At 37.1% G+C, this 24,445-nt stretch overlaps 1 long non-coding RNA gene across 1 annotated transcript in view; it reads left to right on the top strand.

The window, feature by feature from the left end:
• Positions 1–15,594, top strand: part of LOC107585296 (uncharacterized) — a 39,487-nt gene extending 23,893 nt beyond the window's left edge. The window contains exons 2-3 of the long non-coding RNA XR_001609229.1: positions 12,007–12,117; positions 15,528–15,594. This is a non-coding gene — a long non-coding RNA (uncharacterized lncRNA). The remainder of the gene's footprint in view (positions 1–12,006; positions 12,118–15,527) is intronic.
• The last annotated feature ends 8,851 nt before the right edge of the window (positions 15,595–24,445 follow it).

The following is a 24,445-nucleotide window of genomic DNA, read 5'->3' as shown; positions in this document are numbered from 1 at the left end:
ATATTATGGTGACCTGCATATTTCATATTTCGTAGTTGCTCCCCTGTTGCTCACCTCTGGGTTGCAAATGTTCTTTTACTACTTAAATAGTTCCATCTCCTCCCAAAAAACATCCCATATGGTCCCCCCATTGTTCCGACTGCCCTACTCCCCAGTGTCATGCCTTGTCACTGTTATTATAGGCTTACACTCTCAAGACGCCGTGATTTGTTGTCCTCTTCTGGCTTTGAAGATCTAAAGAGAAGTGCAGCATGAGATGAGGGGAGATGAAGATGAAGTCGACAGCCGTGGCCTTTATACGGCCGCACACATAAACACACGACGAAGCATGACTATACACAAACTCTGACAATCCTGAGTCAAGAGGTGCGGGTCAAGTTACGATTTCCCTTTTGTGTCTTTAAAAATCCGCAGATGACAATTACGGCGGATTTGATTAACTGAGAGGGCGGCGCAGATAGTCCGGGTTTTTTATGAAGAGCCGGCAGTTCGGGTTTCACTAGCTGTCATTTATACGGCCAGGGAAAGGAAGGGGGAGTCCCTTTACTGCCGAGCTGGGGCCTGGGCCCAGACTTCAAACACTACTCTCCAGCATAGCTTTTCACTTTTATAACGCGCAGGGAATGAGAGAAGGCGCATACACAGCACTTAAAATGTTACATTAGTGGAGTTTAGAGGAGCAGTGTTTGAACTCTGAAGATCTTGCTTTACTTGGACCTTGAACTTCAGACCTGTCCATGTGACAGCTTTCATCTCCATCGTGATCCAAGATATATTTCCAGTGTCTGTGTAACAGATCATGCATGGTATACGTTTTATTTTTCATTTTATTTTATTTTATTAACAAATAGTAGTAGTAGTATTACAAGATCATAGTCATAGATTATTTATTTAATTTAATTTTATTTCTATAGTGTCTTTCTAAAAACAAATTTCTATCAACCTTCAGTGCGGAAGTAAGCCTATGGGCGAAACTTCTGGTTCATTAGCCGCTATAGGGAAATAACGAGAAGAATAACACCATGCAGTAAACGTGCACTACAAACCAGTGTGTTCATAATTAAGATGATACATTAAAACAATGTGGTAAGACACACCGATTTGCAACATCAAGCAGCAAAACGAGCCATTTTGTACAGCTAAAAATAGCTGGACGTGGATGAGACCGGAAGCCAGACCCATAAAATGTACAAATGGCCGCGGCTGCTCTTACAGGAAAAATAAAGTGGATAGTGCTTTTCTAAAAATATTAGATTTTTACTATTTTTTAAAGGATGATGATTATAATGATCATTTTTATTGTTATTATTATTCTTCATCATCATAAATTTCATTTTATTTTTTACATTTTATTTATATAGCACGTCTGTTTTTACTTTTTAAATGTTGATGATGATTAATAATAATAATCTTCAAAATCATCATCATCATACATTTTATTTGATTTTATTTATATAGCACCTCTCTGAATTCAAAGATCATTTTGTAGAATCATTATTTTTTAAATGATGATTATAATGATGATGATATCATTATCATTTAAAAAATAAATAATACTTATTCTACAAAATGATCTTGAGTTTTAAAATTGCATTATTATTATTATTATTTTTATTAAAAAATAATAATACTTGTTATAAAATTAAGACCAAATGATTTCTGTAATCAGCAAATACAATTTCTTCATAAGGCCCCTTTGCTCCTCTCTCTAAACCAAAACCCCCTTTTACCAGACCATCCATGACAAAGGCTGCCTGTAGTCCCTTGCGTTCGGTCACGAATGGATTGGGCCCACTTGTTTTTACAAGCACCCCGTGTCAATGGTCTAGTTTATTGAGACAGGTCTCCTCTTGGCCTGTGAGGCACTCAGCCGATGGACGGCACGGATGAGTAACCCTTGTGTATAAATAGCTTCCTTCATTAAATCAGTTGTTCTCTTAATTGAACTTTAATAAAGAATGACTTATGCCTGCCAGCTGTTTTTATATAGAGCAGACCTGCTTGTGGTGTATATAAGAGGAGCATTATTTTAGTGTGCCAGGCCGATTGCAGGGTGTACTGGGTGTTATCAACGTAGAAGGTGAAAACAGGAGAGGCCACCAGCCAGCCTAATGCATTCTGAGGTTTCATTGGTTTATTTTCCTAACAATAAAATAAATGGTTTGGTAATTAAATTTTCGGCACTGGCTTTAGACCTAATGGGCATCGGTGACAAGTGTTAATGTATGGCGAAGACGCTGAGGGGTTTGACACAAAACACGCCGGCCCCGTTTATGAACGCTACATTCTCTAACACACTTTTCTCCACTGTCTTCCAAACCTGCAAGCAATTTTTACCGTGAAGGGCCAATCACACTCTGCTGCCAGGGCACAGTTTGCATTAATCTGCTAACCTAATGCACTGAACTCTCTCAGCTGCACTGTGATACTTTTCTCCAGCCATTTTTTTCTGTGTTTCTCCTCCCTGAGACAAGAATTCTTGAAGTGAGCCGTTGTTTGAAAGCGTTTTGTGGTCTCTGGCAGCAGCAGCTGATGGAAATTTGCTGAGTTGGAGCCCTGAAATGTTGCAGCTGTCTCAGAGGAGCTCGGCCACAGCTCTGAGTCTCATTGCTTGGCCGCTGGTCAAACGGAGGGAGAGCACTGATTGACTCCCTCCCACCCGCTCTTGATTATTCTCTTTCTTCCATTACGCCTTATGCCACTCTATCATATATCACTTTCTCAGTCATTTTAGCTTTTGCATTTTGGGACCCCCAATCTTGTCCCACAAAGCTATTACCTCATCTGTGGGTCAAACATTTATGAAGATTCCTTCTGCCCCATTGTATGGTGGAAATTGAATAAGGTTGCATTACTTTAGCCCATGTTTACAGGACCTCCTGAGCCACAGGAGGAAAGGAAGAGCCATAACTCTCTTCAGAGAGAGAGAGTTTTTAGGGGGAGATGCTCCAAAACAGTGTGAACCCATTTGTACAGTATGTGTGCTGCACTCCGCTAAGAGGAAAGCAGCCACTTGTCGTCTGGAGAGATCGAGTAATGTAATCCTTCACAGCCCAGCAGCACCGCTGCCACATACCTCACTAATAGCAGGTTGATTATCAACAAAACTGTCCTTTAACACATTCCCGACATCTGCTTTCTGTCTAAGCGTGGAGGGTGGATACGTATAGACGTTGCAGAACAGACTCGCACACACCACTTTCATTGTAAGTGTATTTCAAAACCACCTTCTGGTTCACAAATTATATATACACATTTAATGCATGCTTGTAAAAGTGTGCACACATTTACACTTTCATGTGCTTACATTTACGCATTTAGAGTGTCTAATGCTGCTTCTGCTCTAAAAGACACATACTCACACTTTGTTTCATCCATCTGTAGTATACAGGCTCTCAGTGACATTCTGTTGACATTGTTTGGCACCGTTTTGATTGAGAGTGTTTTAGATTAGCTGATAATGTACCATATCCTCTCACTATAATGAGCTATGATGAGTTCTGACTTTTGTTAGTGTCACTTCCTTGGTAGAGTTTATAAAACTTAAGCACTATCCTGGAAGCCCCTAAGCAGTTATTAAAGTGGGAATGAAGTTTTTGTATGTGTATGTGTGTGTGTGTTTTCTTTTTGTAATTTTGCTGCGTTGTCGCTGTATATGACTGAATTCAATAATGTACATAACACCAACTCCTACAATGTCTAAGAAATACTGTATATAAATAATTCATAATATAAAATTATAAACTATAGTGAAATTATGAACAATATAAAATTGTTAAAAATATAATATTATTTATATTATTTAAATATTAAAATAAAGAAGGTTTTTGTTTAAAAAAATAATAATAATATGGAATGCCCATGTAGTCAAGATTGAAATTATGCCACCATCAAGCCACACTTTTGTTGCTAAAAAAAAAGCCAAAACTGGTCTTTTTCATGTAAAATATATTTTATTTGTTAAAATATACGTGAATTATTGTTTATCCTTATTAGAACACACTAATCAAATTGACACAATTTACAACACAGAAGTACTATGTATACTTTCCCCCTTACCCATCATAATCTTGTTCATTCTTAGTCATTAAGTGAGCCAAAACTAGCATCAGTGTCCCATCCAACAAACAGAAATAGTGCAAGATGCCCCTGGTCTTATGGTATTATTGTCAGTATGATATTAACATGTATAACATTAGTGCAGCAGAGCATCTCTCAGTTTTTCTTAAATGATGACTTAAAAGCCTTACTACTGATTCACTGGTTCCCCACAAACCCACATCGGTTTGATTGACACATGCCTCCCTGGTTGTTGGGACATGTTGCTGATTGAGGCATGGCATGCGATTTCCCACTGAACCCCATCCCTGATTTTCACTCATCACGAAGCCCTCTGAAAGTCCATGGTGTCTCCCCTCAGAACTGATTTCTCCAGCTTCTCGGTTTCCACATCATATGGCTCCTGCAGCCGAGGCCAGTCGCTTGGGCAGGCAACAAATGGAATCAATTTATACCCCTGGAGCAAGGTGGTTTTGATGACATCTAAAATGTTCACAACGTAAACTCTGGATATAAACATTTCGGGTCAGGAAGAGTTTAGAATTGTCTTTCATCAACATGCGCAAGGAAGATTTTTGACTTGTTTTTGATAGATGGCCAGTCGTGTGTTCAAAATGTAATTCAATTTGTCATACTATGTCCTGACATAGAGAGAGAGGAGGGTGGGGGAAGGTCTGGAAGACGCATGAATTGATAGGGTCTTATTAGATCTGACCAGAAATGTGTGTATTTGGAAAATTAAAGGAGGTTGTGATACCTGCCTGTAGGGAAACTCAAAAAATACATAATCATAAATAATGAAACCATCTAACTGATGGAGTCAAAGTGAATATATATATATATATATATATATATATATATATATATACTGTACGCTTGAATAGAGGTCTAAAATTACAGATCTTATAATTGTTCAGTAAACACAGATGAGTGATACAAGCAATATTGGTCTTTTCAGTCAAAACATGAATATTTAGTTGGCAATATAGCTACTAGGGCTCTGGTAAGAAAATTTGAAACAGTGTATTGATTTATTTTAATATATTTATTAAATATTTTTTATAGATTTTAATATTGTTTTATTTTTGCCCAATTTTTTCTGATAATTAATGATATTTCAGAATAATATGAATGAAAAATAATGAAAATGGAAATGAAATAACTTTTTTGTTATTAAATAGATAGATAGATATTATATAAATTATATATATTAATAAAATATATATTTTCTAATTATAATAAAAATATATAATAATTTAAATGTTCAAATAAACTAACCCTTACATAATGCAAGCTATGTAAGTAGATATCTTATAGTGTGTGTGTGTGTGTGTGTGAGTGAGAGAGAGAGAGAGAGAGAGACAGAGAGACAGTAGCATATTATGTCATTTTTATTCTGTACTAAAGCATGCAGAAATTCTCCTTCACCGCTCACTTTTATATTCTCACACAAGTAAACAAACTATTTTACTGTTAGCGATCAGAAGATATTGGTAATGCAGTGGAATTAAAACTAGACTGAATTTTCCAGCCTTGTGGTTTTAATGTTAGTGTTAAAGTACAAGGTTAGTGTTAAAACCCTACACTGTAAAAGTCTCTTTCTGCAGCTTGACCATCTTAATTGATCCTCCATTAGGGCTTTATAGACACTGTGTCCTTCGTCCTGTGCCTCTTTTATAGATACTAATAAAATGTTCAAAGTCCCTGTGCAGCTCCTTATCATGCAGCAGTGTTTTTATTCCCTGCTTACACCGGGAGTGTGACTCTGTCTCTCTACTGTACAGTCTGATGATGAGGGTACGGTTTCACGGCCCCTGCCTTCATGTCGCAGCCTGGCACCATTTTATGACTGGAAAAAGAGAAAGAGGAAAAGAGAGACGCATTAAAAAACTAATATAAAGATACACAAGATGGGGTGGGGGATGCAGGGAAATAAGCAATGTTTATATTCTAATTTGCACAACTCAGTTTATGCTAAAATATTACAGTATTTTTTTCATAATATACACACATTTTACAAAATAATTTTCCAGTAATTAAAGCTATATAAACAAAGCCTATTTCATCTACATAACCACTGAATCTGGTTCATTCGGCAAACAGTGAAGTAGCACCTATAATGACAGGCCTCTGATTACAGTTTGTGTATATTGAGTTACTTATTTGTTTCAATCATATATTTCCATTTCTAGGTGGAAAAAAAAAAGTTGGATTTAGGAATGGGGAATGTGGTGGAATTAAAAACTCTAGAAGGATATGATGTGAGCCATTCCTGTACGTACACTACTGTAAATGGTGAGAGCAGACATTGTCCCATATTAAAACATACATAATGTAATGTATTGTTTCAATTTGAGACAGTACAGCAAACTGATTATATAATTTAGCTTGAATGCTTTTGCAGCTGGTGGGTTTTTAACATTTTTTTAACTTATTTTAGAATGTAAAAAAGTTCACAATAAGAAATGTGCTAGAGTACTGAGAATTGTGCTTTATTTATTTGTTTATTTATTTATTGCAAGAATAGACCAGAAACTGCAAATTACACGGAAGCAACAATGTGTTAACAGTTTGTTACCATTATATTTTTTAGTGTGACTAACTGTTATGGCGAAGATACCTGTGAAAACATTAAGAACTTTGTCATCTTTTTCACAGTTTAATGTGTGTTTGGTAGAACAACTGTTCCTGTGAGTTCTGTAGAAAGGTTACACTCTTAAAATCTAGAAATAATGTTTATTCAGTGTTTATGCATGTATCTGTGAGAGTGTTAAATATGATGTATTGGTTGGAAATAGTACCAACTCAAACCCTTTAGCATTTATGGATTTTTCTTTGTGTTTGGTCCACAATCAGTCTACCGAGCAGCAGCCCTGTACCACATATAGTTTCAAAGTATATTATCTTGAAATAGATTTCTATGAAGAGATGCAAGAACAACTTAACCTAAGTGAATAATTTGCTGAAACACCTTAAGCCCCTTTCAAACTAAATTACAAAATCAAAGTAACACTTTCAATAATTATGCTAGTATTTTTAAATCAGGGTACGAAGGAAAACAACAATTAACAGTGAAAGTTCCCTCACTCACTAACTTTGTCAACTTGCCCTGATAGGAGAGGAAGTATCTGTTTACTTTGTGATTACGACAATTTTGCTGTCGCGGGGCAGCAAATTCAAACCAGTCACGAGGCTAGATTACTCCAGACAACACGAAGCCTGTACAACCGCGTGCATCCAGTCCTCCGTCATCGGCATGTCTTTATGGTGGCTTCGAAGTAAAATAAACCTTTATACGTAATTACATAGAATTCTGTATATTTTTCTGTCCGTTCCCCTCTAACAAAAAGGGTATATTTTAAGGGCCAAGCATGTCACGCTTAACCACTGGCCTACAAAGTAGATCACACATTGGAGGACCTGACCCGAGTCTCTTGTTTATTCAGAGCAAATTCTAGAGAGAGGGTAAAAGGAGCCTTATTCATTGCACATTCCAAATCACATGGACTGTCATATTTAGACAGTTCATATATCCCCGCTTCAGAGTTGCCATGTCGTGAAAACATTATCAAAGTAAATATTATGACTGTAGACATGTTCTTTTATGCAAAGAGTGCTAGTGTGAAGTTGGGTCCGATCTTCGGGCCTCGGAATCGAGCAGGCGGTGAGACGGCTGTGAACATGAAAGCACTGGGGTTGCTTAAAAGCATAACCAGGCTTTCAGATGATTCCTGATTGTGATTTTATTCTGTGCTACTGTTTTTTTTATCAGTCAGTCAGCATTTCATGTCAGGAAACAAGCTAGAGACGAGTTTGGCTGCGTGCCATGTAGACCTGAAAGCGTGCACCTCAGAAACCCAACACGTGTGCATACGGTGAGATCTGGACAGTGTCCCCGTGGCCAGAGAAGGATGTGAGCAATTACCAATTCTCAAAACACTACTTTACCATAGTTAAATATATTACACGCCTTACACCCGCACCAGCCGCGGCCCTCTCTCACTGCAGCCTGGGATTCGTGGACCTTACAGAAATCCAGCCACCTTCAACAGGCACAGTCTACTGCAATTAACCAATCATCATAATCATCATCATCATTACCATCATCATCATCAAAATCATAAACTCACCGAACGTGCTTTGTACAAGGTGCTTCAACCTAATTTACACCAGCCAGTGTTAGTTTTTGTTTTATTTTCACTTTTCTTATTGAGAGAGAATTTTAAAATATAAGTATAGAGCTTATTCTTAAGATGGTACGAAAATATCCTTATCCTGTTCTGTTTTTTTCAGATGTACAGTAAAAGATTTAGGGCAGAATGGGGAGTGTTGCAACACAGGGTTAAAAAGTGACATTTCATGTCTGGCTTACAATGTTAATGAATTTTAATGAATGATGAATGGCAGAACTGGTACTAGAATTAGCAGATTCTTATTCTTAATGTGATATGTAACATCTAGCTTTATAATTAATATTTATCTATATGGTGTATAAACTATATATATAGTGTATATACTACAGTTAACAGAGCTGTTGGCTAATTCATACATGGCGCATAGTATTTATGTATTTCCATGTTTGTTTACTACTTTATTTGGTGTTTTGGGATATTCACACCAAAATGAAATGTGTGTTATTTATTCACTCTCATGTCATCCTGTATGACTTACTTGCTTCTGTGGAACACAAAAGAAGATATTTTGAAGAATGTTATACAAGAAAATCAGATACACGAGGGTAAATAAATTGTGACTGTTTTCAAGATTCATTCAAGATTCATTCATTTTTTTATTTGTCACATACATGGTTATATAGAGAATATATGACCAGCAGTGAAATGTAAGTCAGGTCCGCTCCATGGACAGTGCAATTATTAAGAATACAAACACAAGAAAATTATATATAAATACAGGTATGGAAAACGTAAGATAAAAAAATAAGAATAAAAATAAAATGCGCAGGACAGTATACTGTAGCTTTTGTCGTAAGTGACCAGTGCAGACGATATGTGTGTAAAAACAGAGAGCAAAAGAAAGTACAAAAGTAAACAAAAACACAATCTAAGTGGAGCGACCTGGACGGCATCCGAACTCAGCGGCGCCATCTTGTTTTTTTCATGTTAACTATCCCTTTTTACCATTTTAAATTGTGTGGATGGGGAGGGCATAAAAATAAAAGTAAACTTGATTAACACTTTATTATTATTAAACCCTGCATGGGGAATGTTCTGAGGAGTTGTGTTGTGTTTTTGTAAAAATGTGTAAAAACTCAATAAAGATATGTTATACTAAATTTGATTGACACAATATAAAGTAATGCACAAAATGTAAATGTGCATCTTTTCAATTCGTGTTAACAACCAACTCTGGTAGTGCGTTGAGTTTCAACAAGCACCATACTTGACGTTGTTTTACACCGTTTAGAAATAACCACTGAGTTTCTAAACCATTTGAATTTGTAGCATGCAAATATGGGAATATTACATAAGAATTTGGCACCCATATAGCACAAAAACAAAACGGAAACTAACGCTGAAACATCACTCTTAACACTCCCCCGATCTCCCATAGCGCACTGAGTTGATCATATTTACTGTAAATATGCAGCATCGACAGTTTAATATTGCTTGTTCTTGTTCGAAAAGAAATCCACGATATTCCAATATATTTTCTTAACTGCATGTCTGCTGTGATACTTTCATAACGGTTTAGAAACACATGCACATAAATCCTCCATAAAATACCTCGACATTTTGCACTTGGTGCGCATTGAGTGCGCATGCCACAAAGCCACACACAATCCCTCTGGCCATGTGGGTGTCCACCTCTGTAATCCCAACAGACTGATCTGCATTCAATATGGGGAGTAATTGCCCCTCAAACGCGACAAAATGCGCAGCGCATTGGTTGCGCAGACTGCAGCACACACAGGCCCCAGTGACACTCGGTGCTGCAGTCCATGGAAAAGGCGGGAGGACACCGGCTCATTTTGATCCTGGATTTAAGATTAAACAATCCTGATTGCCACAAATCAAAACCTGGACTGTAATAGTGAACGCGGACATGGTTCCATGCATCAGAGACAAATTAAACAAACAATTATATCTGTCCTGGGTAACCGCTTCTCGGATGCTCACTTTAAACCTTAAGTTTACTATGACACGCACACGGGAAGTCTTTGCATTAATAACACCAATTTACTAAAGCTGTCAGACGCAATTAAGAATGCAACAACGCAACGATATTTATTGTGATTTTTCGGTGGTGAGGGCTTTTCCTGAAACAAGTAAACTTTGTAATTATAGGAACATTGGGAATCAAATGTAAATCCAAACAACGAACACGTGAAATAAGCATGTTTACCATTGAAAATAAATTGTTTTAATTTTATGCTCTCAAAAAGCTAAATAAAATAGACAAAAAGCAAATCGTTTATAAAGAATAATATGCAATATACTATTATACTATTATATTATTACTATTTAGCTATATTATATTATTGTAGCTTATGTAGCCTAATATGTCATTATTATTAGGCATTTAAACATTGATTATTATTATTATTATTATCAGATTTAAATATGGACATTTTGTGGACAATCTGAGGTCGTTTCTGATTTATGGACATGCAGCGGGATTGCGGGCGACGCTTACACTCAATCACCAATGCAAGCTCCTCCGATATCACGCTAAACTGAGGGCATAATGTGTCCACTTGGACTGAAAGCCGGTGTTAGGTTGCAGCGCAGTAGCATCTGCCTAATAGATATTGCAGAGTCTGAACACAAATGGGCTTCTCTTAGTGTATGCTATATCACTTCACACCGTTCTCAGGTAGAGTCTGTCTGTATAAATGCTTTATCTTTTAAATGGCCGCATTTAAACGTCCCGATGAAAACAAATCACTGAGAGTAATGTGCTTAGCTTGAGTTTATTTTACAATTTAGCACGCCTGCCTCTACCGCCATAGACTAAATAAGCACATTGTAGTCTAAACATTGTACATATTGTTCACGTTTCTTGAAAGATAAACTAGAACACTGAGTTATTTTATGTTTTTTTTTAATGACCAAGCAGACATAAGACACGGGGAGATACACATTTGCTGGTTAATATAATATAATATAATATAATATAATAATATTCGTTTATATTTTGTCAAGGATTCTTACTGCATGTATATAGCTAATTGGAAGGTGACATAACTGAAAGGGATAAACAATGAATCTCATTTCAAAGTCATTTCTGATTTTCATGAATTCTGTCAAATAAAATTAAAACCATCAAAAACAGTTATTACTTTGCAAAGATTGGAATTACAAAATGATTAATTTTGAGGTGTGTGCAATATCCAGATTCAATTAATCTTCAAATCATGCACTAAACCTCTAAATTAGAGTAATTTAGGAGATAATTAGTCCTGCATTAAGTCCTTTGTGGAGACCAGTATAATCTGGTTTTATTGCTTTACATCTGTGGTACAGAGTTACAAATAATTCTTGTGTGAATATTATGCAAATTCCCACCAGGCGTCACACACATCCTCAGGGTAACTTTGAGAAATAATTAAAATGAATGACTACATATAAACGTGCATTAGATATAATAAATTTAACCTATAATATTATCAAAGACACAATTCATGATAATAATTTGCATTTGCCGTGGGCTGCAATGGTTTATAAATGTATAAAGGCGTTTGTGAGCGAGCAAAGAGAATGAAGAGTTGGTGGCTGTGTGTGTGTGTGTGTGTGTGTGTGAGATGCTTCACTTGTGGTCTCCATGGTCTTGTACAGCACAGATGAAGGTTACTGACTCTGTGTCAGTGTGCAGGTTACTGTTTCTGTGGTCACATTGGCCTCTGTCTAGGTTTATGTATCTGTGTGTGTTGCTGAGTGCAGACTTTGGCTCAGGCTTATTCTGATATATTACCATTTGATCCTTCAGTTTCCTGTCATTGATCAAGCCCCACCTATTCAGCTGATGGGCCAGAGGAGAAACCCGATCACCTAACAAGAAAGAAGCAGAGGAGAGAGGAAGGATAAAATGAGAGAAATGGTACAAGCCTTCACCACAGCCTCTTTTTTCCCTTTTTACCTAAAATACATCCCCCTCTGTGCATCTCAGTTTTACTGTATCTACTTTACATTTACACATACTTAATTCATCAGTGACAGCTTGTCTGTATAAGCTGCCTGTTCTTTGCATTTAGAAATAGTATCTGGCAATTGACAATATTAAGCTAATATTAGGCATCTTCCCAAAAGTGTTGTAGTGTTCACACACAGCAAAATCATCTCGTATATGTCGCTTAACCACAGACAGGCATTACAGTATCATATTTACCCTGTGATTATTAGCTGACAGATCTGTCATTAAGGCAAATATCAGGAGAGTGGCAATTATAGTCTGTGGACTCCTTTTACACTGACATACATCATCCTCGTCTTCTCTTTTACACTTTTGAACACACATACACACTCACACAAACACTGAGACACTGAGTGACAGTAGATCAGCTAGCCTGGCCCCGTGGAGGTCATAACCCACACCATCTGGATCTGATCGCACTGTGCACAGAAAGGTTCTGGGTTTGCAAGGTATAGCCCCTTTGGCAGTGGGAACCTGCTATGCAGTCGATCTCATATTCGACTGTTGAAGCTGGCCATCTGAATGCATATTCATACTGTTCGGTGCTGCTGAAAGACAAGTGTAATGTTTGGAACTAGTGCATGGAAAATTCAGATGTTGGCGCCTTTTTTGTGATGATTTAGCCATCCAATAAAAAAATTTGAAAAACATTATATTCTCCCATGTGAAGAGGGAAAGAAAACAATGACAGATTTTTTGGGCTTTTTCTGTAAAAGAAAAAGTTAACCTGCGTCTGTCAGGAAGCTGTTCAAGTTTATGATTGGCCTCAAGAGCTCAAGTCATTCACTCCAGCGGTGTATCTGTCAATTACTGTCCTTATCGGCTTACAACTGGAGAAGGTGAGCGAGTGACAAACCTCTCTTTGAGGTTTTAGGTTACACAATATGGTAACAACAAACTGTCACTGGGCTTTAGAGGCCTCATGGAGGAACCTTGGGAATTCCCACCCTGGGTCAATGCACATAGTGTCTGATTCCAGAAGGTTTGGACAAGATTATCTCTTTGCAATGAACTTAAACTTCAAGATCTGTGTAATCAGTGTTCAACAGGGGTGTTCAGTCCCTATAATGCTGTGAATGCTCCGCATACCAAAGTCATTTGAGAGAATGAGTTCGGGGACTGGTTAAAAATTAACATTATTATAAATTCCATATTCATGAAGTGTAACATACTGTTGGCTTCCATGATAAAATTGGAATTTGCATAACCACCTGTAAATTATTTATTTTCCAAACAATGGTCATTTTCTGCAAATTTGGGACAGTTACGGGGGGAATACGGGTGAGTGCAGGGAAAAAAAAGCAATTTTGCAGGCAGATCTCACATTCAAATCACATTGTTCTTGTTGCAAAACTAACTGGACTAAATCAAAAGAAAACAAATTGTAACTATATTTTCATGTTTTCTCAAGCAAAACAAATTTTGAACATCTAATAAATACATATCTTAATTTTAAACATATCTTCTTTCACTTTTTGGCATAGACAAAATATGTTGAAGGTACACATTATGTGGTAACATACTTGAGCAAACTAAACAAAGTAAATGTATTTAAATTTGGGGAAAACCATTTGTTTTCCCCATGCTTGACAAATCTTGCATGTGTATATATAATGTGTGTATAAGCATGTGGGAAGGCATCGAAAATCCACGGTGTTTCTTATTTGTTGTCTCTGATCAATTAGATAGCATACCCGGTTAAAATTCATCACTCGCCTATTCAGAGTTTTAAGACTAGTGGGATTGAAGTGAGGATTGAGCTAAAGGCTATGTAAGTGTGGATTTTTCCTTTTTTTCTTGTTGACTGGATTTTTAATCAATCTTTTTCTAGATTATTATTAAGTACCACTGCTGCAGTGAATCGGTGGCACTTTAAATGTTGAAGCCAACGGATACGTCTCGCACCCAGTGAAATATGAAGTTGGGTCTCAGTAGCCCATGTCCTTCTGAGGAGTCTTGTGGTGCCCTTGTCACAACGGCACTGACAAATGATCAGGCTCAAATAACAGCACACTGCACTGACAGTTCCACAGAGACATGTAAACAAGATTTTGATGAAACTAAATTAAGCGTGTAAACGTTTCTCTCCAGAACCACAGCACACCAACACGCTATTCTACCTGTCACTGCTGTTGCCTCAATTTCACATTCTTTTGCTTTGTCTATAACTTTTGAATTATGTAGCCAGAGAGTATGTGAGGCAGTGAACAGAATCAGGCTCACAGCACATAATGTATGTAGATGGGAAAATTGTGCCAATTTAAATATTTAAAAATGAACTAAAAACATAGTGTTTGCGAACATAAAATAATAGATTTGTAATAGATTTATTAGATTATATAGGTTCCATTTTAATTTTAGATAGCATTTTCTTTACAGTAACGTGCTGATGTTCATTATTTTTAAAGCATATCATTGCATATTATTAAAGAAGCAAAATATATTTTATATAATTACATCCTATTCAAATATCAAAGACTTAAAATGTCCACCCAAAAATGCAGTGACTTTATTTCTTCTGTGGAACACTAAAGAATATGTTTTGAAGAAGAAGAAGAAAAAAACACAATTGGAGCCCACTGACTTCTACTGTAGGGACAATAGAACATTTGTCAAAACAGAAAGGAAGTCATACAGTTTTGGAATGACATGAGGGTGAGTAAATGCGATAAAACTTAAAGATAAAGTCAGAAACTGGTGTTCAATAATGTTAAACAAAACACCCTCTTTATTGCGTAGCTGCAATTACAGTTGATATTGCTGTCATATAAAATTTCCCATTATGTAAAGAGGTAAAATATTATTTTGTTGGTATGTTTTTGGTATTGTAAGGTCAAAATATGAATCATTGGACAAAAAGCATTTCACATGATACAAAAAAAGTAAAGCAATGTATTAAAACATGCAATGTTTTTCAGAAGGCTTTAATGTATATTAACTTTCATGTTCGCTAAATGTATTCAGTGCAGTGTATCCAAGTGATGTCAGTTCGTTAAGTTATGAGGAAGATATTTAGGTTCTACAGTTTTATTACCAAATACAAATCAATCTCAATTTCAGATTTAGCTTAAAAAACACAACATTGCAGCAAATGATCTGTTTGCAAAAGTCTGTAAATTACCTGTTCCTAATAGGTTAAAACAATTTCACTGTTGACCAAAGATCACTCCAAAGCTTCAATGGTTGCCATTGTTGGTGAGGAAAAGCTGAGAGCACATGAAAGACATGGGAAGCAATAAAACCACCCAAGGGCTCAGATCTCCCTCTAAAGCAATTATCCATTTAGTTTGCTAATTTAGCTTTTTCTTTAAGTCTAGCATGAAGCAGGGAAAAATTAAGACCTCAAACGGAGAAAAAAAGACATCTTATCAGAATACATCAGCCTTCCATCATAACGGCAAGTGATTGTTATTACGCCAAGGTCATTTCACTGTGTATGCTATTTCACAATATTGTTAAGCGGCTCATATTTTACATGTGACAAAACATCAGTCTGTATCTTTTCAGCAGAATCTTAAATTAAATAAATGAGGCCCTACCATAGCACTCCCCTACTGAGCGTGCAGGCTAAGATTGCCCCATCACTCTTTATTATTTCTCTACTTCACTCCTTGCTTTTATTCAGTTTATTAAAAGCTGGAAAGCTAAGTGTCTTTTATATATAAAATATTTACAAACTTCATTTTATTAGACCACAAACCATAGTTTTACTGTTTGACAAGAAAATAAGTTGAAGTGGAAAAAGTCACATTGCTCAGCTCATTGCAGAAGGCATTTGAAATGTCACCGTATCTGACCAAAGTTATCCTTAACAGCATCAATGCATCAACAGAGGCCGGATAGTTGGGCTAATGTAGGTCTAATGCAGCAAGCGGGAGCTTGTTTTTATTACTGTGCAGCCCAGTGTTTGTGCAATTTCTCGATTTTCTAAAGCCCACGTTGACAGGCCCACTCTTTGAGCCAAGCCCCAGCAGATGTCCAAACATCGGTTAATGTAACCAGCAGGACCCGTGCACCCAGCACACAGAAGAAAAAAAAAACATGGTGGCCAAAGTAGAATAACTGGAATAGCCAATGATTTCACACATCTAGGAAACTGTTTAATGTAATGATGTGGTTTAACAGTTATAAACAAAGCACACCATCTTCAGCCCAGCGTAATCCTGAGAGGACTCCTTTATGTGACTTTCTCTCCAGGAAACATTGTGATGAATCACTTGACCTCTGACCCATAGGCAGTGAGGGAAGTGTGTGTGTGTGGGTTTCAGAGCCATTCAACCAAAGTAAATGTATATCTCTTGTATATATCTTATATAGAACAGTATTACTATAACAATTAAAATAACTGTTTTATTTATATATATATATATATTAAAATGTAATTTATGCCTGTGATGGCAAAGCTGAGCTCAGTGTCACATTATCCTTGAGAAATAATTCTAATGCTGATTTGATATATATAGTTCTAAGACGATTTATTCTATTTATATTGTGCCAAGGACTGTATTCTGAATATTTGTAGTTTGTGTTGTACAGCACAGACAACTTGAAAAATGTGAGATGTGAGAAATATGAGATAACTGATCTTTTTGTCTAATCTGAGTGCTTTGCTTCTCTTTTATGTTCCCAACATAACAGAAATCATTAGAGTGACCTTTCTTGGTGTTTGCTTTTGATCCTGTCTGCCTCCTAATGTATAGTTTGAGGAAATGATCCAATAAAACAGGATCATCTGTCTAAGAGCAAGACAGCTATGAGCAAATCAATATGATACTGTATACTTCAGCGCCGGCTCACATCAGAGCACGTTCAGCCCGTGCTGGCCCAATTCTGAAACAATATCCAGCAAAATAAATAAATTTCATTTTGATATACTTATGTTATAATGTTGATATAATGCAGTTATACAATGTTTTTTATATTATGCTCCCTCAAAAACAAAAAACAAAACCCTCTTTGTTTAAAACACTTCAAAATTCTTAGTTTAAAAAAATGTATCTGTGAAATATAATGGCAGTGTGGTTTTAAGTTGTACGTAACAGCGAGAAACAGGAAATAATGATAGTAGGGTGGAAGGCAAAAGTTAAGATAAACAATCTAATTTTCAAACTCCCTCTGTAAGTTATCATCATCTTTTTCTTTGATAAAGTCCCAGTCAAACTTCATTATGGCATAAATATGCTGATTGTTCCTTACAGCAGAAGTTTCTGTTGAGGAGGAAAACTATATATCAAAACCAGAAATTTTCACTCTTCATAACCAATTTATGGTAATTGTCATATTGATGAAAAGACAGTTATCAAATCTGTTTTTGTAAATGTCAGGTTTTCATTTCAGGGCAACCCATTGCACAGACTTTCATGTCATGGTTCTCTATTATTTGTTTTTCCACTCCCTGTTGGGTATCTCGGCACAGTACGATAATGCTTTCGTTTGTTTGGGCCTCCGCTGAGGATGAGAAGCTCGTCTGAATCAGTCGTTGTTTGTTTAGTCGCTATCTACCCTCCTTTGGTTTACAGCTAAACTTTGCAATGTGAACTCTATGCATCAAAATGATGGTTCACTTGAGCAAACCAAAAACAGATCTGCAACAAATTTATGTGACTTTAGTTTTCAACCTTGCTTTTTCAAAAAGCACAAAACTTATAATTGTAAAAGCTCCAGGTTATGACATAAAAAACTCATTGAGAAACTCGCTTATACCTCAAATATCTGCACATATTATTGCTACTAGCATCAGAGAATGAAGTAAATGCAGAGAGAAGTTAGTGTAATCACGGCTGTAGGGACCCGAGGCGATGCCGTTGTACCCCAACAAGTCATCAGGATCAAATTGCTGTTCACTGAGGGGAGTGAGAGCAGACTGAGTGTTAACTATCATGGCTTCCCTATAAACATGCAGTCGCACTTACACAGAGCCTATTGTGTTATTGAGTAGAGAAAGAATGGACAATATGGAAATGCTGGATAGAGAGAGAGATTGCGAGAAAGCGAGAGTGAAAAAGAGCTAAAAAAGAGGATATAAAGGGAAAAAAGGAGTGACTGAGTCAGAAAGGTAAAGGGAGCTCTGTGTGGATAGATGGGCCTGCAGGCCGTAGGGACCGGTGTAACAGCCTCTCGCTCTCAGGTGTCCAGTCGATAACTGATGCATTAGTCTAGAGCTCTGTGCCGGTTTTGGGTTTAAACACACATTTTCTTAATACAACATGACCCCATTTCCCTCTCTCATTAATCATGAAACGCAGTTAGACTGGCCCCCTCGGTCTCTGACAAAAGGGGCAAGACTAGAAAAGTATTTTCTTGTAAAACATACTCCAATAATCTTTGCAATCTTCACTAAATATTTTTTTTTCAGTGTACAACCCCAGTTGATTAATTAATGTCTTCAGAAGCAAAATGATAGGTCTGTGTGAGAAAAAAATACTAATATTTTAAACTTTTTCAACTATAAACCATTGCTTCCAGCCATGAGGGTGGATAAATGATGAAAGAATTTTAGGTGGAGTATTCCTTTAAACTATGTTAAACTATGCATTCATTTATGTGTTTGTGACCTCGATATTAAAAAAAAGAAATAAATCTGGACATCCATGAAGGGCTTTTGCAAAGTGAGAGGGGCTTTTCTCATTATATTTTTATATTATATATTGTTTGCTGTTTGCCATTGGTGTATTTCCAGCCATCCACACAAACTTGTCCGTTCTCTTACCCAGCAGCCCTCAGGCTCAGTCCTTCGGTAGTCCCATGTGTCAGATATTCCGCTGTGACTAAACATTTCTGCTCCTCTTGGTATACACAGTTTGAATTCAATTGTTTGTGAAAGTAAACACTGGGCTTTACGGACACATTATCCATGATTTAAACAAAAGGGTACCGGCCAGGTCTACAGAACAGCAAGTAAAATATATTCCGCTAATTTGTAAATAAAAATACAGCTGTTCTCCAAAAAGTGTAGTGGTAGTGAATCCTTATGTTGCCAATGATAAAAGTCTGACTTTTGTTAATTTGTGAATAACAATAAAACAATACCAAAGTCATCAAAAGAAAATGAATGTAAGATATCAATCAAAAGTTTGGACTTAATGACTGTTTCTCATGATTTGAAAGACCTTTTGATCTATAGGTTTGTGCTTAAATTAAATTAGTTTTGTAGACAGTTATAAATTGTGCCTATGTACAGATTTTTGTATAAATAACAAATATACATAAAATAACCACTTTTTTAATAATCAATTCATAATTGATTATTATTATTATTATTATATAGTATAAAACAAAGAAAGTCAGCATAAACTCAATGTAAAGTTGAGTGTGCCAAATGTTTCAAGGCAAAAGTTGGCTTCTTTGCAGCACAAATGTAAGAGTGATCTTACAGTTTTGATTTTACTTTTTTGGTCATTGCATAATTCCATTTGTGTAGTTTCATAGTTTGACTTTATCATTAATATTTTATTAAGTTATAATAATAGTGAAGAATGATTAAGTGAGGTTTTTTGTGTATGTTTATTGTAAATTTCACTTGCATTTGTAACATACTTAAATTTAGTTTTATAATTTTTTTAAATTCATTTATCAGTAACTTAAATACTATATTATTTGTTGTGTGCTGTTGAAATAGTCATGTAAACACATCAGTCTAATGGGCTGTCATTATTCCCACAGTATGGACTGATGAGAGACTGTGGCCAGTACATCCAACTTGTGTTCTCAAAGACTAGAGAGCTGAACCTGGGTGAGGTCAATACTGCCGTACTCTCTGTGGGTTAAAGCTGCCTGTTTGAGTGACTAGCGGCAGCTCTATAAAGGCTTGTGAGATCTGCAGGAAATAGAGGAAACTGGAGTCTGAGGGAGACTGGGAGATGGAGGCCACAGAAGAGCAAGGAGGAACAGGTCAGATTGGGTTTACTGGCCTGTCAGTCTGTCAGTGATACCCCCTCTGCATCAGTCCATCAGCACTGCGTATAGCACACACACGGGACACACACAGGACACACGTGCACAACTTTAAAAATACCCTTTCATAACAAATGTGCAGATTGCAGTAAAACGACACTTTCCAGCTAGCATATGTGTTTAGAATCCGGAGCTGATTAACACCCATTATGTGTAGATACAAATAATGTGAATTTCAAACATGTTTTGGAAAGCTGTGTCATCATCGGAGACAAAAACTTTGGAGAAATCCAATCCAAAAATGTGGCCGCATCGATGAGTGACAGGATGTTGTGGGAGAAGCAACACCATGTACACAGATACCTTCGGTGATACTGTGAATGTCTTCCAATATACACATGCACACACACACCCCCACAACACACTCTCAGGAATGGTATTTCAATACACAGACTGGGCATTATGGAGCGCTTTCTGTCTGTGTGGTTTCCTGTGAAAGCCTAGCAGTTGATTTTACCTTCAACCACAACAATAGGCCTGACAGCAAATACTCCCAAACATATACATACAGAGAAGATGAGACCAAGAGAGAAGGATCAGTGCATGTGTGTTGTGTTACAAGTCCAATAAATCAGAATGTACGTCTAGATGTGTAACCGACCCTTCTTTCGGACTTTAAATCACATATTACACATTAAGACATTAGGTTAAATAGTTTATAATTGTCTGCTGATCTGCCCTCTGCTAATGTGTTTAATATATTAATATCACGACTGGTGAAGTTCCATCATTGCTGTCTTCTGTCTACCCAGGGACACTATCTGGCTGTGAACCTAACGGGCAGATCAATTTAGGCCTTGAGTTTCTATCAGTATCAACCCCCATGTAGCCTCTTACCCTGTAAAGGCCACTTAAGCACAAGAGGTCCCATCAAGTTAACATGAATTCCCTCATCAATCGCCCTCTGGATTGATGGACATGGGCTTGGCATGTGTTATGTCTGATGGCCAGTCGAAGAGGTAACAGCGGTGGTATTTTAAGCATGGCGCTATGGCACTAGCTGTAATGTTAGCAATATACACACTAAGTGTGCGGACATGTACATGCGCACACTTATATATCATATATATATATATATATATATATATATATATGAAATCATATCTCAGACCTCAAACCAGTGTTGTATTTCCTCTGAAAGATTGTCTGAAAGAACAATATTTAACAATATGAAAAAAAATTGTTTATACATTGTGTCTTGTACTTGGACAGAGAGTAGCTTGACGATGCAAAAACCTGCTGTAGCTTGAATATAACTGTGCATATAAATGTACTTATGTTAAATGTGGACGATAGATGCCGATGCCTCTTTGTTTGGTGATCTTTTAATCTATTACCTTATTATTAGAATAGTGAACAGCTAGCGTTACATCCCAATTCATCATTCCCATAAAGTTGTGCTTTCACCCCACATCTTCACGGAAGTCTCTGTTTTCCTTCTCTCCTGGAACTGGGACTATCCCTCTCAACCCCCATCCCTCTCCCACATACAGTCTGTACCACTGCTTCATTTCTTTTTTTCCTCTTGCTCTTTCTCTCTCTCTCTCTCTCCCTCTCTGCCTCCTCCCTTGGCGCTCACTTGGGCGGGCAGCCGAATTCCTGTGGGCTATCCGGTTACCAGTTGCCATGGAAACCAGTGGGAAGGCAGCTCCATTAATCATTTAGAGCGAGCCCGAAGTGGAGGTCAGCCTGATTGCAGCGGATAGGGTATCATCCCTGTGTCCCACCAGGGACCTCCTTGATTTGAATTAAAAAAGATTAAGCTGCCCCCCCCCATGCACCCCTACCACCATGGCGCACCATCATCATGTGACCATGCTCCATGGAGCCATGCGGATTAAGAGATCGGAGCTGTGCGTTTATTTTTTAGAGACTCACTGAAACATTAGATGTGCACAGGTGTCTACAACAAGGAGCCCAGGAGCTTGTATAAGAAACGGACAAAGATTGTGCACACCCCTCCTGGGCCTTCTCGTCTTATCCTCCTATATTTTCTTTCTTCTTTTTTCTTTTCTTATATTCTATCAGTAACTTGTTGCTGCTTTTTTTTCAAACTGGAAGCAATAACTCAGTTTTACTCTCCCACTGACATTTCCCTTTCTTTCAAGCCTATGAAATGGTGCATTTGTTGCAAAACCTTTTTATAACTTAATAGGAATATGATTTTTACGAGCGTGTAGGACAGCTGCCTTTGGCCAGGGAGAACTGAGGCCAGACGTGTGCGTGGGTGAAGTTAGTGCAATAGCTCTAGGGTCGCAGTCCACCAAAGCCTGAAGCCTGTCTGGCTGGGAAGGGATCACTAGATGAAATGTGAAGAGCAGTGAAATGACCAAAAGCGTTAGTCCATGTGAAGTGGCCCTTGGGCCTCTGCTCGCCGGCCCCCTGTTCCCTAATGATGGCAGCATGAGTTTAGATTTACGGGGCCTCTGTGGGAACGACATGGAGAGCCATGAATCACCCAGGCTATGAAATAGTGGCACAGCCAGCTCCGCTGCAGCAGCTCCCAAAGGTGCCCGTCAAATTTACGGGCGCCTGTAGCACTTCAAAAACTTGCCATAACTTAAATCCATAGAACCAGAGAGGTAGATACAAGGAAGGTGAGGGAGACGATAGATGGGTTGGGGAAAAATTACAACCTCCTTCATGTTAGTCAATTAAAATTCCAATGACAGCCACTTTCAGGAGTTTGGGAATCTGCATTCTGTGTACAGTAATAGAGCTTAAACCAGTACCGATATGTAATGAGTTCAAGCTGTGTTGCTTTGATAAGTTGAGGGTTTTATCCTTGTATCCAAGTCGTATGGACTAGCCCAGGAGAGCAGTGTCTGTAAAATAAGAGCTCCAATGAGATTATTATCGGCTCTCCTTGTTAAAATTAATGATCTCGACACCTTGCTCGTCCAAGTTACAAGGCATTTGGCTGGTACGCTGCCTTGTTAATGTCCACTTTAATAAGTATTTCAGAAGCACTAGCCTCACAGGACCTGAACAGATGCTGGCCAGCATGTCAAGCTGCTATGAAGAGCTGGAGTTCAGACCGGCGATGTGAACAATGTCTGTGACTTAGGACATCTATGTGAGAAGATTTCACTTTTCAGATTTATGTGGTAAGATTACAGTCGTGATGTTACGGAAATAGTAACAGATCTTTTTTTCCGTATTGTGATGTACATCAGAGTGAAAAGGATTATCGGATAAGAACATATGTAATGCAAGGGTTTGGTTCCCACATATGTCCCACATATGTCACCACAAATTACAGGTAGAGTAGAAATACTGTAAAGCAGGGAGAGAAAGGCCAGTGAGAATGGTTGTCTCTGCTGAGATCTGTGTTACTATAGTTGACCATGTTCTTTTGTTGTATGATAGAAATCCATATTTCAAAAAAATCTTCTCCAACCAGTGGAGGATGGCTGCTGAGAACATTAGCATGGAGTCTTGCCTGCTGTCTTGCCAGATCAAGAAACATTGTCTGTGATGTAAATTTGATTCAAAATTGTTTGAATCTTTTTATGTCACCAATTTCCCCCTTTTTGGCAAAAATATTTGTACAGAATTGTGTATTTTTTAAAAGTTTTCTGATTTACAGTATAGCACATTTATAATTTTTTGTTTATATATACATATATATTTAATGCTGTGCTTATTCGCATCCAAAGTTGTTTTTCCAGTAGTAAAAATACTATTCCTCAATTGATTCTTTATTCACCAAGAACAATACTATAAGCACAACTATGAGTCATTGTTTACAATTGATGTATTTATTAACTATATCCTAGTACTGTAGTTGATGTAGATTCATTGTAGTAAAAAGTTTTGGCCAACCAGACTAATTTACATTGTTGAACTTGCATCAAACAAGACACAGATTCAAACAATGGCTGTAGTTCGCTGCAGTATTTTGTTTCTTCATAAAAGCCTATTGAAATAGATTCTGTTGTTAAATAGGTTTGGACTTAAAGTTTTGGTTTTGTGGTCATATTTTTGAGAAATGTAAATGATTGAATTAGTGACTAGATTAGACCGGACAAAAACTACAAATCTGCTGATCCAAAAGAGAGGTTTTAAGTGCTTATTTCCAGAAAGGACACTGTTTACAGCCCAACTCTTTATTTAAAAAATAAAGAAAAATAAAGATTTTGGTAATAATAATAATAATTATTATTATTATTATATAACATTTAATAATATATATTATTATTTTTATATTATTTTATTTTTGTTTTTATTTTATTGTTGTTGATTATAAATAAAAATGGGCAATTAGAGTTTTGGCTTTTGA

The sequence above is a fragment of the Sinocyclocheilus grahami genome, unplaced genomic scaffold (genome assembly GCF_001515645.1).
Source record: "Sinocyclocheilus grahami isolate Dianchi unplaced genomic scaffold, SAMN03320097.WGS_v1.1 scaffold68.1, whole genome shotgun sequence".
NCBI lineage: Eukaryota > Metazoa > Chordata > Actinopteri > Cypriniformes > Cyprinidae > Sinocyclocheilus > Sinocyclocheilus grahami.
This window is presented reverse-complemented; position numbering and strand designations above follow the sequence as displayed.